Genomic DNA, 13,382 nt, shown 5'->3' with positions numbered 1-13,382 from the left:
GAGGAAGAATTAGGCCAGGGGAACTTGTTCATGCAAGGATGCTCTCATTAAACACACAGTTGAAGCACTAGAGCCTGAATACTCCCCAATAACCAATCAGCACGACAGATAGGAAGTCGAGAGGAAAACTCATTTTCCTTGGCAGCTGAGACATATTTAACAGCCAAAGGAGAGAAGCACATTGCCTTCCTCCATAGCTCATAGGCACCTTGCATATTGATTTCATATCAGCCCCCTCCTTTGTTTGCTTAAGCGCAATCTCTTCCATAAGCCCAGGATACAATACAAGTATCTGAAATGTGTTCTGACCTCTGATGGGCTCCCATCAAGCAATTCAGCAGGAGGAAATGCACTGTGTCCAGACCTCATTTTGGCCACACTTGTGTTTTTTCCAACTGACATAATCCTGCCCTTTCTCATGTGGAAAGCCTGTTTCTTTTGGGCTGAGAATGCAAAAAGAGCAATGGGAGTTGTGAGCACTACAAGTCTTGTAGAACAAGATCATGACTTTCTTTTTGGAATGTCTTTGAATTAAACCACCAAGCATAGACCTCATAGGTACATCTGGTCCTCTGATTACTGGATCTGCCCAACCCACCCCCTACTGCTGATTGTCCTCACAGCACCCTGGAAATGACAAATCAGATCTTGTCATTCCCTAATTTGAAGTTCTTCAGTGTCTCTCCAGTATTCTTAAGTCAATATCGTAATACACAGTGCCCATTATAATACTATGGTTTTACAATAGATTTATACACATGTACATCTCCTTAAGTATATGCTTACATACACACATATATATCACATATATAACAAATATATATATCATAAATACAAATGAAACATAAATAATATAGACATGTATATTTGTAGCTACATATATGTGGCATATGTTAAAAGTATAGGCTCTTCATACTGAAATAATAAACTACACACTTCAAATGGGTTAATTGTAAGAAACATGAATTATATCTCAACAAAGGTATTATTAAAAAAATAAATATGTGCTCTAGAGTCTGATTATCTGTGTTTGTATCTCATGTCTGCCATTTAACTTGTGATGTAACACTGGGGAAACTACCTTTCTATTTGTCAGTTTGTTCATATGTAAAATAAGTATTAAAAAACCTATCACAGAAGGCCTTTGGAAGAATTAACACATGAAGAGATTTGAAGAGTACTTGGCATAGAATTAGCATTTAATATATTAGCATTTAATAAATGCTAATCGTTACGTTTATAGCTTGTCTTTTGTCATGTCTGGGCACCCTACTCTTCGACCTCTACCCTCTGGCTGGGTTAGACTCCTGAAACTTTTCCTGAAAGGTCATGCTTCCTCAGGATTGAGTAGATGCCAGTCCACACCCAGCTCCTCCAAGTCCATTTTTCTCAATTAACTCCTATTTGTCCTGCCAGCCTCAACTTAATCACCATTTCCTTCAGGAAGATTTCCCTTATTTGCAAAATTAGGTTAAAACCGCCTAATTTTATGTTTCTATCCATCATATACTACTCCCATGATGATACATTCTTCTCATGGAGATGTTTAAAACATCTGTCTTTCTTGCTTGGCTGTGCATTGTAGAAACGCAGGGGGCATGGGTGTCCTTGTGGTCAGCACAGCAGTTGACCAGAGTCAGCGCTCAACTAATACTGGCTGAATATGACTGAATTTCTTTTTTGTAGTTTTGTAATTTTTGTAGAGAGAACTGCTTACACTATGGTTTGAATAATGCCAAGAACCTTCCTACTGAAGTCACTTTCTTTCTTTTGCAACCCGTGAAAAGTTTCCGTATCATAAATAACTTTTAAGTATCCAACTCTACTTGACTTTTCTCTTTGGCTTACAGCATGAAAATCCTCTCAAATATTTCTGTGAACATTGTAGCCACATCCTGCCCAGGATACTGCCAAAAGGAGAAAATCCCTGGGAAGCTCTAGCAGAGCCCTGAGACATCGTCTTAATTCAGGATTTTGGAGAAATAAGCAATTCCTATTTACACTATGCTGATAATGACAAGCTCTTCCCCAAAGATAAATTCAAATATGCTTATTTGCTGAGGAAAAAAACAAAAAAACAAAAAACAATGGTAGCTCATCCCACATCCTTTACCACAGAGCTGGGCTTATGCTTTTGCTGACCCTGCCATTTAGGCAGCTGTTGCTCACTCACCCGCATCTGCAAAGTCTACCTTTGCCCCAGCAATCACAACCTCTTCTCTAGAATGTTCGGCAGGTCACCTTCACAGACTTGATCTCCTAACCCCTGACTCCAGGACAAACTGCAACCAAGGGCTGCCTTCCTTTTTTAACTTAAAAAAAAATTTTTTTCCCCTGCTATTTAATATTTCACTGGGTGTGTGCTGCTTTGGTACCACTGCTAGACTATAACTGACTGTGATCGAGGAACCTTTGCACTGTGTTCCTCATCCCTGCATGGACTTTGATTGGTGTCAGTTGCACAAATGCTGCTCTGTAGGAATTTGTAGGAGGAACTGGCATCAATACATGGGGTACTTTGTGCTGTACTTAGCACTGTGCCAAGGACTTTCCATGTATCATGTAGGTACTCTTATCACCCTCATTATAAGACGAGAACTTGAGGTTTTCAAAGATTGAGGAGCTTACCCAAGGTTGTACTGGGAGAGCTAGGAGTGAAGTCCAGGCAGTCTGTCTCCAAAGCCCATACTCAGATAACCATCCTGCTTTCCAATACTACCGTCCCTAAAAGAAGAAACTTGGGCATTTGCTTTTCTATTCTGTGTCCTGAAGGGTACTGGATATTTTCTCTTCTGTCTCTCCTCATTTCTTTTGTTCAGGATCACCCTCACTGCCTTACCTGCTGTTCCTGGGGAAGACAGGGTATCCAAGGAGTTAAGATTCAAAAAGTAGTTCATGGCAAAAGCTTAGAGCAAGGTGGGAGGGAAAGCATAAAATGTATTTTTAGCGTCCCTTTTTTCCCACTCAAATAAGCAGAATTAAACTCAAGTCCCTCCAATAAAGGAGAATAAAGTTAATTTCCTTTCCTACTCTGCACACTGAGAGTTTCTTATTCACATTGTCATTTCATTAAATTCCTACTGTCACCATGGAATACAAACATTCCCCTTGGCCTCTGCTGGGAAGAAAGGAAAAAAAGAATTCAACTCAGGTGACTCCTGGTGGCATAAGAATATTCTCCAACAACAATGAATAGAACTAATGAGAATGGAGACTCATTAGCTAGACTCTTTGGTAAAACTCTTGCCATTGAAGATGGCCTGCTGGAAGCTCTTGAATAGTTTGTCTCCTAGTCTGAAAACACTCTTTTTTTGGCATTAACTGGCAAGAAGACAGCTTTGAGGATGAAAACAAACCAACAGATGCCTGAAAGCACATTAGCTGTAGCTTGATAGAGAAATTAAATTTGTCTCGGTTCCACAAACAAAAAAACACACATAGCCCTCTCTCAGTAAGTGCTGGAATTGGTTCTCTTACAAGCAGCCAAAGACTGAACCTCAACAACTCTTTAATCAAACTAGAAAGCTGACAAATGTCCCCAACTGCCTTTATTCCCTCTTCCCTCCATCCCCACATATAGATAAGGAAGACACGGCTCAGCAAGTGTGGGGGTTGGCTAAGGCAATGTCTTTCGGCCAGTTTGGGATGTTTACACAGAATGACTAATCCACCCTGCTGATGTGAAATCACATCTCCCTCCTGCCCAGAGGAAAAGCGTGTGCGGCTATGCAAATAGGTTTTCCTCCTGCATCAGTTATCAACCCCTAAGTGTGGGGGGGAAAGCTGACCTGTCCCAGTTTAAGATGCCTGGGCACATGGATGGATGAACATATGAAACCAGGCAGTGGAATCACCCAGGCTTTGAGATTTGCTCTTTTTTATTTTTTGGAGACTTATAAGAATTGTACTCCCAGGAGCCTTTCCAAAGAAACCTCTGAAAGCTCATTATTATTTCTCTATTGTAAAATTGTGCCTTTTCTCATTAAGTATCTCTGGATTATTAAGGTTGGGGCTGTTCATCTGAGACTCTTTTATATGCGACTTTCTCACTACATTATTTATGGGAGAATGTATCTTTATGATCTAATATATTATTTCTGTATGCCTCTAAATAATAAACCAACCTTGGAATGAGGTGCCAGAACTCTACAACCAGCAGTTCTCTGTAAAGAGTTGAATCTCCAGCAGATGAGCTCTGCTGAGGGTAACACAGAGCAGGCCCAAATGTTACTATTAGGTTGGTAAACCTGCTCTCCCAAGCATCAGTGAACTATTCAGTTTTTACCATCACAGGAGAGGAAGTGTGTCTACTTTTTCATATATAATCCTGCAACCTTTCTCATGTTTCCTGCTACTTACTGATGGAATATTTCATCCCATTCAAAAGAAGAGAAAGAAGAGGAAAAGATAGAGACAAAGGAAAAGGGGAGAGGCTGTTTATTTAGCACCCACAAACACAGCCTGAATGATTTGAGTAACACAGCCAACTGCAGGTAGCTGGTAGCTATGGCAGAACCCAGTTATGCCACATTCTAAAGCCTTTAAGTTCCTTTTCAAGGAGAAAAGCAGAGTGGATTAAGAAAAGTGTAAGAACACAATTTGAGAGGAGGAAGCTCTCAAATTCTGAAGGTGCCTCCAGAAAGGCAGTCGTGTCTCCAGTCTTGAGCCTCTACCAGAGAAAGAGAAGGGGTTTGTTTTGCTGGTAGTCTATTTGACATGCTTCTCTAAATTCTTGCTCCCGGATGCCCTCTTTGACCATCTCTTCTCTGGAGTCCACCTGTTCAATCTGTACAAATGGTTCTCTGACTCTTCTGCTAAACTCTTCAGAAAAGCATGTCTTGTGGCTTTTGTTTTGGCTGGCATTCCCCACCAGACACTTGGCCTCTCCCTTCAAGAGGTGTTTGAGCAACAAGAGCCAGTGCATGTTCAGTTCAGTTCAGTCACTCAGTCGTGTCTGACTCTTTGCAACCCCATGGACCGCAGCATACCAGGCGTCCCTGTCCGTCACCAAGTCCCGGAGTTTACTCAAACTCACATCCATTGAGTCAGTGATGCCATCCAACATCTCATCCTCTGTCATCCCCTTATCCTCCTGCCTTCAATCTTTCCCAGCATCAGGGTCTTTTCAAATGAGTCAGCTCTTTGCATCAGGTGGCCAAAGTATGGGAGCTTCAGCTTAAGTTTCAGTCCTTCCAATGAATATTCAGGACTGATTTCCTTTAGGATGGACTGGTTGAATCTTCTTGCAGTCCAATGGACTATCAAGTCTTCTCCAACACCACAGTTCAAAAGCATCAGTTCTTCGGCACTCAGCTTTCTTTATAGTCCAACTCTCACATCCATACATGACCACTGGAAAAACCACAGCTTTGACTATTCATCATCTATCCCCAATTGCCACTGCTCTTGTACATTTCTCTTAACAATGCCACAGCCGTCAGGCTGACATGGTGCACAACACTAGGAACATCTCAACTTCCCTCCCTTTTGACTTTCCACATCTAGTTCATTGCCAGATTTGTTTTCCTTCAAGATGATCCTTCCCATTTGTTCTCTCTTTCTCTCCTAGTTTAGGACTTTATGAATCATCAACAAAGGTATTATAATAATCTCTTAATTTAGATGCAAGGTCTCACTGCCTCTGTTTCTCTCTACTATCCAGATTGGTTATCTAACATTCCAAGGTTCAAAAATTACAGTCCTTTCATGTAACAAATATTACCAAGCACTTATTAAGTACAGACACTATTCTAGACTCTGAAAAACAGAAGTTCCTGGTGTCATGAAGTATACATTTTGATGAGTTAGACAGGATAAAAAAATAAACACACACACACACACACACACATATATAAAATACACTATGCCATGTTGTGATACTTGTTATGAAGCGGAATAAAGCAGGTAAATGTACAGACCAGGAGTTGACAAACACTTCCTGTAACGTGCCAAATAGTGGGGCGTATGATCTGTCTCAGCTACTCAACTCTGCTGTTGGAGGGTGAAAGCAATCAGAGACACAAATGAGCCTGGCTGCGTTCCAGTACAACATTATTTACAAAACCAAGCAGCGGCTGTGGCCTGATTTGACCCACAGGCCATGTTCTATCAACTTCTGGTATAGACTTCAATAGCAGGAACATGCTATTTTTTTAAGGCAGTCAAAGGAGACCTCTTTGATGAAATGTTATTTAAGACATAAAGAAGGAACTCCTTTATACATAGATTGGAAAAAAGAATTCCATTCAGAGGGAAGAGCAAGTACAGACGATGGACGGTGAAAACATGCTTGGTGACAAAGTAAGGAAGCCAGGGTATCTGGGCCTGAGCAATCAAGGGGGAGAGAACTCACAGAGCATCTTCCACTGACACCGTTCATAATGCCTGGGTTCCATCACCGCATGCACAACAGTTGTGATTTTCCATGATCATGCCTTTGATTATTATAATAAAAATATACTGAATATTTGCTATTTTTCTTTGCCTAGCACCCAGTCCTCCTCCTGGTAACAGCACCTCGATTTTCCTTTTGAGAATGGACCATGCTCTGTCTCACTCTCAGGCATTTCCAATCAAGCTCCAACAGTGGGAGACGAGCCAGGCTGTGCTATACAGCAGACTTCATCAGCCAAGTCAAGACGGCACATTCAAGGATGGGCATATGGTCCCAGTCAGTCCAGTCAGCAGAAAAAAGAGGACTTTGTTGGATTTATGTTAGGAAGGTAAGCACTCCTCCTGCCTACCAGCAGAGGTAGACACAATACAAGATTGGAAAACAGAGCTGAGACTGTAAGTGAAAAAGGGAAACTGAAGGTTGGCCACATTATTTGAGCTAATGGATCTAGCCTGAAGCTGCTACCACTGAACTTTTCTACCACACAAGGCAATAATCTCCCCACCACTGGCTTTGAGTTAGATTCCTAGAATTTACAACCAAATGAGTCCTGACAGATAAACATGCTATTCCATTTGCAAAGAAAGCAATCTCCGTATGCATTCCCCCTATCTCAGTACATACTCAAGACCTAGTTCAAACACACTCTTCATTTAAGAGACTCTCTAAATTCTCTCTGGGATACCACCCTTTTCCATCTAGATGCTGTAATTCTAGAGTCACTTTGCTTCTATCCTTCTATGAAGCTTGTTTTCTGCTTGGGCTCTCAGATATTTGCACATGTGCTTCATCTTCCTGATAAGACAGTTCCCTGAATGAGCAGGAACAGTGACATTCATCTCTGTATCTCCATGACTACAACAGTGATGTGGAGATATCTTATACATAAGTGTATATGTGTGTATATACGCATATATATATATATACACACACACACACACATATATGATACAAACATATATTTAATGAATAAACATTACTAAGAACACCCTCCTCTTTTTATCATAAATGTCAATTGCCAGGCTGCAGTACAGAATCTCATAAAAAACTAATTCAAATGGCTAAATGCATCATCTGATGTGGTCCTAAAAAAAAAAATAAAAGCATCAGACGACATTTAAATTTCTATAAATCTTATGCTAATTTAAATGGCTTTAGATTTAATTAAAAATGTTTTTCAGTTGATAACAATGTAACTCGGATAATTAGCATCAAGTGGCATCTAGAGGACATATTTAAAAAAACTAATCTACAGTATAAATAGACCTAATTAACAATTAGAATAACGCTTTATAACTGTGCTTTGTTTACAAAGGCTATAATGTCCAATTCATTGTTCAATGAAATTGGTCATTAATGAAGATCAAAGTTATGTTTTCTCTGGTGTCTCCATGAAGATGCCTCTAAGATGTGCTGGCTTTTATGATGTCTACATTTGATGCTTTTTAAAGACCATTCCTAACTGGTATTTCATATCTTTGTTCTGTAATTAAAGTTAGACTGTACCATGGCTCATCGTCCATGCCAATTTGACACCTGTTTGGTAATTAAATGAGCAGACTTGGCTATAAACTTAAATTCTCTTGTGTAAGATCTAAAAAGACACCTTTGTAATATGGAAAATGTAAGGTTGACAAAGGCATTGAAGCCCATGTGAAGAAAGACAGGATCTGGTACCTGAAGGAAAGTGAGACTTTGAAGCCTAGGGGGATAGAGGCCCATGTGGAGAATCAGCAAAGTAGGCACTAGAGGGTGCAGCGTATGATAGGGTAACAGGTGAGTTTGGCTACAAGTGATGAAGTGAGAGTGATGGAGATACTTTCGTGCAGAAAAGTCCAGACTCTTAAAATTTGGAACTAGAAATGAGAAGACAGTTCAAGGCAAATACAGATTTGAGGGTCACCTGAAAAGGGCAATGACTGAAACTGTATGTAAGTATGGGATTTTCCATAAATGTGAAAAGAGAAAACTAAGAACTGACCTGGAGGAAAGTCTGCATATGATGCCAGGAGTGAATCCGCGTCACTGAGCAGGTGAAAGAAGAGTTAGTGTAGGAAGCAGTGGAACAGTTACAGATGTGGGAGAACTGCGGGAAAAGCAGTGTCTCTCGAAGCCAGAATGGAGGGGAAGAGCTGGAGAGCTGCCCAGGGCTCCTTCCCCCTCGGTGCGATGCTCCATGTCATGGAACTGAGGGAAGCTGAGGCTTCTATGATGGAGGCTGGGGTTTCCCTGGTGGGGCTAGTCGTAAAGAACCCATCTGCCAATAGATGCCTGAGACAAGGGTTGAGTCCCTGGGTCAGAAAGAGCCCCTGCAGGAGGGCATGGCAACCCACTCCAGTATTCTTGCCTGGAGAATCCCATGGACAGGGGAGCCTGGCGGGCTACAGTCCACGGGGTCACAAAGACTCGGACGAGACTGAAGCTACTTAGCCTGCATGCACGTGACAGACACACATGACAGACGCATGTGACAGAGGTCATCGAGCACTGTGGGTAAGCCTGCCTGCATTCAGACCCTGCCTCTGCCAGTTTCTCTTTGTGCAACTTTGGGTGTGCTTCCCATCACTCTGAGCCACAGTCTGTCCCTCTGTCAATCAAGCTGAGGAGCCAGGTTCCTCTAAGGCTGTGATGTGGACCAAATGCTGGCACTCAGGGCAAGTGATTGGCATCTTGCAGAGAATAAGCCCTCAATCTGTGTTAGTTATATTTATTTTGGGACTTTTCTGGAGCAAAGTGGAAAAAGCTGAGCATGAACTCAACGCAGAGCTACTAGCCAAGTGATGGAAAAATTATTTAGTTGTGATCATCTTAGGTCAGTGGTTCTTTAGCCTGTAAATCAGAATCACTTAGGACTTGCCCTACTCTTGAGTTTCTGATTCAATAGGTCTAGGGTAGAGCTTGATAATTTATGTGTCAAACAAGTGGGTCAGAGTTGATGCTCCTAATTCTAGGGCCATGCTCTGAGAATCACTGTCTTTGAATGAAAGGGAAGACCCTACAATTTTGGGAAATCAACTCAGGCCTTCAATTCCTCTCATAAGTAGTTCCTATGTTGCAAAGGTGTTTTCTTTTTTGACCCTAACTGGGTTCAGAAAATCTACCAGTCCAAACTTAACCGATACCTGAACATTCCTACAAGTCCTAAGACAATTTCTGAGTACCTTTTTCTGAGAACCTAAAAGAGCTTTGTAAAATTTTAGGACTTGTTGGGTTCCCTGACGCACAAGTGGACTAATAAAACCCATCACTAACACTACAACAGTCAGCATCCTGAGGACCAAATACTGTGCTGATCCTCAGTACATATACTGTACCATCTAGTTCTCATAACTCCTGTGAGAGTCAGGACGCATGATTCAAATGTCACCGTGTCACAGAGAAGAAGGAAGCCTAGAAAGGTAAAGTAATGTATCTCAAGGCACTGGCCGACAAATGACAGAAATCAGGATTAAACCAGTTCTCTCAGCTAGTCAACCAAACAGCTCTTGCCTGACTTCTTTACCCAGGAAAGATGCACATTATGAAAGATCAGCAACTATTGTTTGCCTCCACAATTCCTCCACATCTTTTTCAGGGTAAAAGACTCTAGATAGCTAACTGTTCTATATGAGGTATGGTTACTAGTCCTTTAGCCAGACTATTCAAGGTCTTTGGAGAGTGCCCAAGGTGGTCATTGCCCTGAAAACTGAATAGGTGGGTGTGGTTATCCAGAGAAGAACATAAGCAATTGTCCTGAGCCCATGGGTTAAGCTACTGTATCTAAGAGACATTATTTTCTTAGTAATACTATTATCTTGTACTGCTTATTCTTACTCAACTATTCAACTAAAATAACTGATTTATTTACATAAGTTTCTTACTATATTCATTCATTCTTACTTCTGTTCTTTATTGTGTTCCTCTCTCTTTGCTTTACACATGTAGAAACTAAAGCTTAAAGAGAAAAATAAACTTGGATAGGGTCACTCAGATTCTGAATATCTGAGTGAAGATTCACAACCCAGGTATGTTAGATTCTACTATAAAATATGTATCCAGACTCCAATCTCCCAAGAGCTTGTGCAGTCTGATGACTCAAAAAGACAAACTTCTCATTAAGCTGAGAATGAAACTGCCTAAACTTCTCGTTCCACACCATATGGTTGAATCCCAGATGACAGGAAGCTCATTTCTGCAACACACGAGGCTCATTTCACTGAGTAGGACGTGAGACTTGTGGGGTGGTCATTTCCTCATCTTTTTAGCACTGAAAGCAGCAGTGGTATTTATTATGATGCTTCCTTTCAAGATTTTTACACACACACAAAAACAAATGCTTCTGATGATGAAGAGAGGCAGATTTATCCTAAAACATTGTGCAAGTGAAATATCACGAGCATAAGAAGCAACAGCAGCAAAATTATCCACCTGTCTTCAAGCAGCCAAATACTACAATCATCTTCCAACCCTTAGTTTATATCACGATGGAGGAGGGGAGTTCTTAAATAATACCATCATAATACCATCATAGAATTTTGCATACAAAGATGAAACCACGGTGTTTGGACATCTAAAGTATCTTTGCAAAGTCAGATTTTAAAGCAACGGGGTGATTCATGAAGGTTGAGAGACTAATGTGAAGTGCCAGTCACCATTTTTTTTTTTTTTCCAGCCACCATTTTTATGAAATGATTGTGGCATGAGATGTTAGCACTTTTTCCCCTGGGTAAATATTTTAGAGCTGAAATAGCAAAATACTCTGTTGAATAAGAAGATAACCTAAAGTTTCTGTGGTTTTTTTTTTTTTTCCACAAAAACTTAGAACATAGAAAGTGCTATTTTTATGAATAATAGAAAAAAATTATCATAAGAGTTGGCAAAGATCGTAGAGCTATTATTTATGTGTAGACATATGCATTGAGGCTAGTGTTCATAGGCAAGAATTTGAACAACAGTCACACCACTTATTGGTACTTCATCTTGGTAAGTTTCTTCACCTTAGTTCACTCATCTAAATGGAACCAGTTTCACAAGACAGCAAAGTATAGTGCTTTAATGTGAAGCAGTCTGCATTCAAATACCTGTATGTGAATCCTATGGCTCACCCCTTCCAACAGTTCAGCTCCATCCTCTGTAAAATGAGGGTGATAAGAAGGGTGCCTGCCCCCAAAGGTGCTGGTGAGGTCTAAAGGTAATCATACACACAAAGTGTGGCACTTGGATCATAGCAAGTGGTCAGTAGACTTTACTCTTTTTTAAAGGCTATCTACTTGAAGGGCTTTATAAATAAGTTCTAAGAGGCCTCCCAACAGCAAGGGGGTGAGGAAGAATGAAGATACACAACTTAACCTTTAAACCTTAAAAGCCTCATCCACCACCCAGAGCCGTGCTCTTCTTTTACATATTTTATTGATTGGGGTTTGGTATGAAATTTCATTTTTAAAAGTCTCTGTTGCTAAATTTTTAAAAAATTGCTTGAAACTTCTGCTCTAGACAACTCTCATTTTACAGACAGGAAAGAAGCAAGGCCCTGAAAGACGAAAGCAGTTGTTTCAGATTACATCCCAGTGAGCACCTGACAAGTTGACAGGTGATTAGACCGTCCCTGGCTCACTGCCTCTGTACCTGGCCCTCCCATGCCACTGAGCTCTGTCAGGATGGCCATGGCCATCTTCTGACTCTGCTGAGCCTGGGGCTGGTCGGAATGATGCTATAGTTTTGAAATTGACAGTGGGGAGTGAAACGGGATCGGTTAGAGTGACGGGGAAGTAAGGGGGTAAATACAAGTGGGAGAGTAGAAGCGTGAGGGGGTGTGAGTTTTTGTGTGCTTGTGTGTGTGTGTGTGTGTTATTGTATTAGGCACTCAAGATCTACTCAGTTTGAGAGCCTGGTAGAATATCTAGTTGAAAAAGACCTAGAACTCAGGGAAGATGCTGGGTCTGGGGATGGAAACTTAAGAGTCATCCAGCAAGAAACTTAGCTATGAATGTATATTATACCAGAGAGACAGACAGACAGACCAAATTGATGGACTAAGGATGGAGGTGATGACGAGCAGAACACAGTGCTAATGGAGAAGAAAGATGCAACTTCTTTCAATAATAATGCAGACAACAAACAATAAGATCAAGTAAAAATAACATAGTAGTTTAAGATAATAACAGCTAGTACTTAGCGAACACTTGCTATTTTTTTAGCCACCTTACTAACAAATTTACATAGATTATTTCATTCAATCCTAGCAATCTCAGAAGGTAGATACTTCTATTACTCCCACTTTATAGGTGAGCAACCACTGAATGAACACTATTTTGTATTTGGCACTGTGACATGTGTGTATAACATGATCAAATATGATCCGGTTGAACCCTAGGGAGAACTTGAGAAGGCAGATATTCTTAGCTCGATTGAGAAGAAAAAGAAACTGGCTCAGTGGTGTTGTTGTCTAAAGTCAAGACACACAGTTAGTAGGTGACAGGGCAGGAATGAAGAGCCAGGTTAGCTTTAGGACCAGTACTCTTAACCCACCCTGCTAGACTGTTTCAGTGGACAGTCAAATTCAATGATTTCAACAGTGGAACCAAAAAAGAAATTCCTGCAAATGTTTTTACAAATAAATTCTTGGGTCTTTCCACCATGACTTCTAATTTAGTAGAAGCTTGGCTCTATGAACCTCAACTTTTCAGAAGTTCCTGAGGTGATTCTTAATTTATAACCTGGTTTGGTGATCATGATGACAATGTAAACAAGTCTTGACTGCTTCTTGTAGGACTGCCAATCTGTAAGGATTAGTGCACTTCCTGATATGAGCACACATCCCCACTGGAAGTTTGGTGTTGGCAGACATGCCATGAAGACTCATGATTCGAGAAATTTTTAAGGTGAGAGCTGGGAGGTTCCTCTTCCCTATTTTATGACAGTAAAATTACCTTTATAGGTAATTGGCCTAAATCACTCTTATAGACACCATTTCACTGTGCCTATAAAATGTACACAGTAGCATCAAACC

General features: G+C 40.7%; 1 protein-coding gene across 1 annotated transcript in view; it reads right to left on the bottom strand.

Moving 5' to 3' along the window:
* The window catches only part of SGCD (sarcoglycan delta), a 426,046-nt gene that overhangs the window by 141,921 nt on the left and 270,743 nt on the right, over positions 1 to 13,382 (bottom strand). The gene's annotated exons all lie outside the window — the stretch shown is intronic.

This window comes from Cervus elaphus, chromosome 9 (genome assembly GCF_910594005.1).
Source record: "Cervus elaphus chromosome 9, mCerEla1.1, whole genome shotgun sequence".
NCBI classification, from domain to species: domain Eukaryota; kingdom Metazoa; phylum Chordata; class Mammalia; order Artiodactyla; family Cervidae; genus Cervus; species Cervus elaphus.
This window is presented reverse-complemented; position numbering and strand designations above follow the sequence as displayed.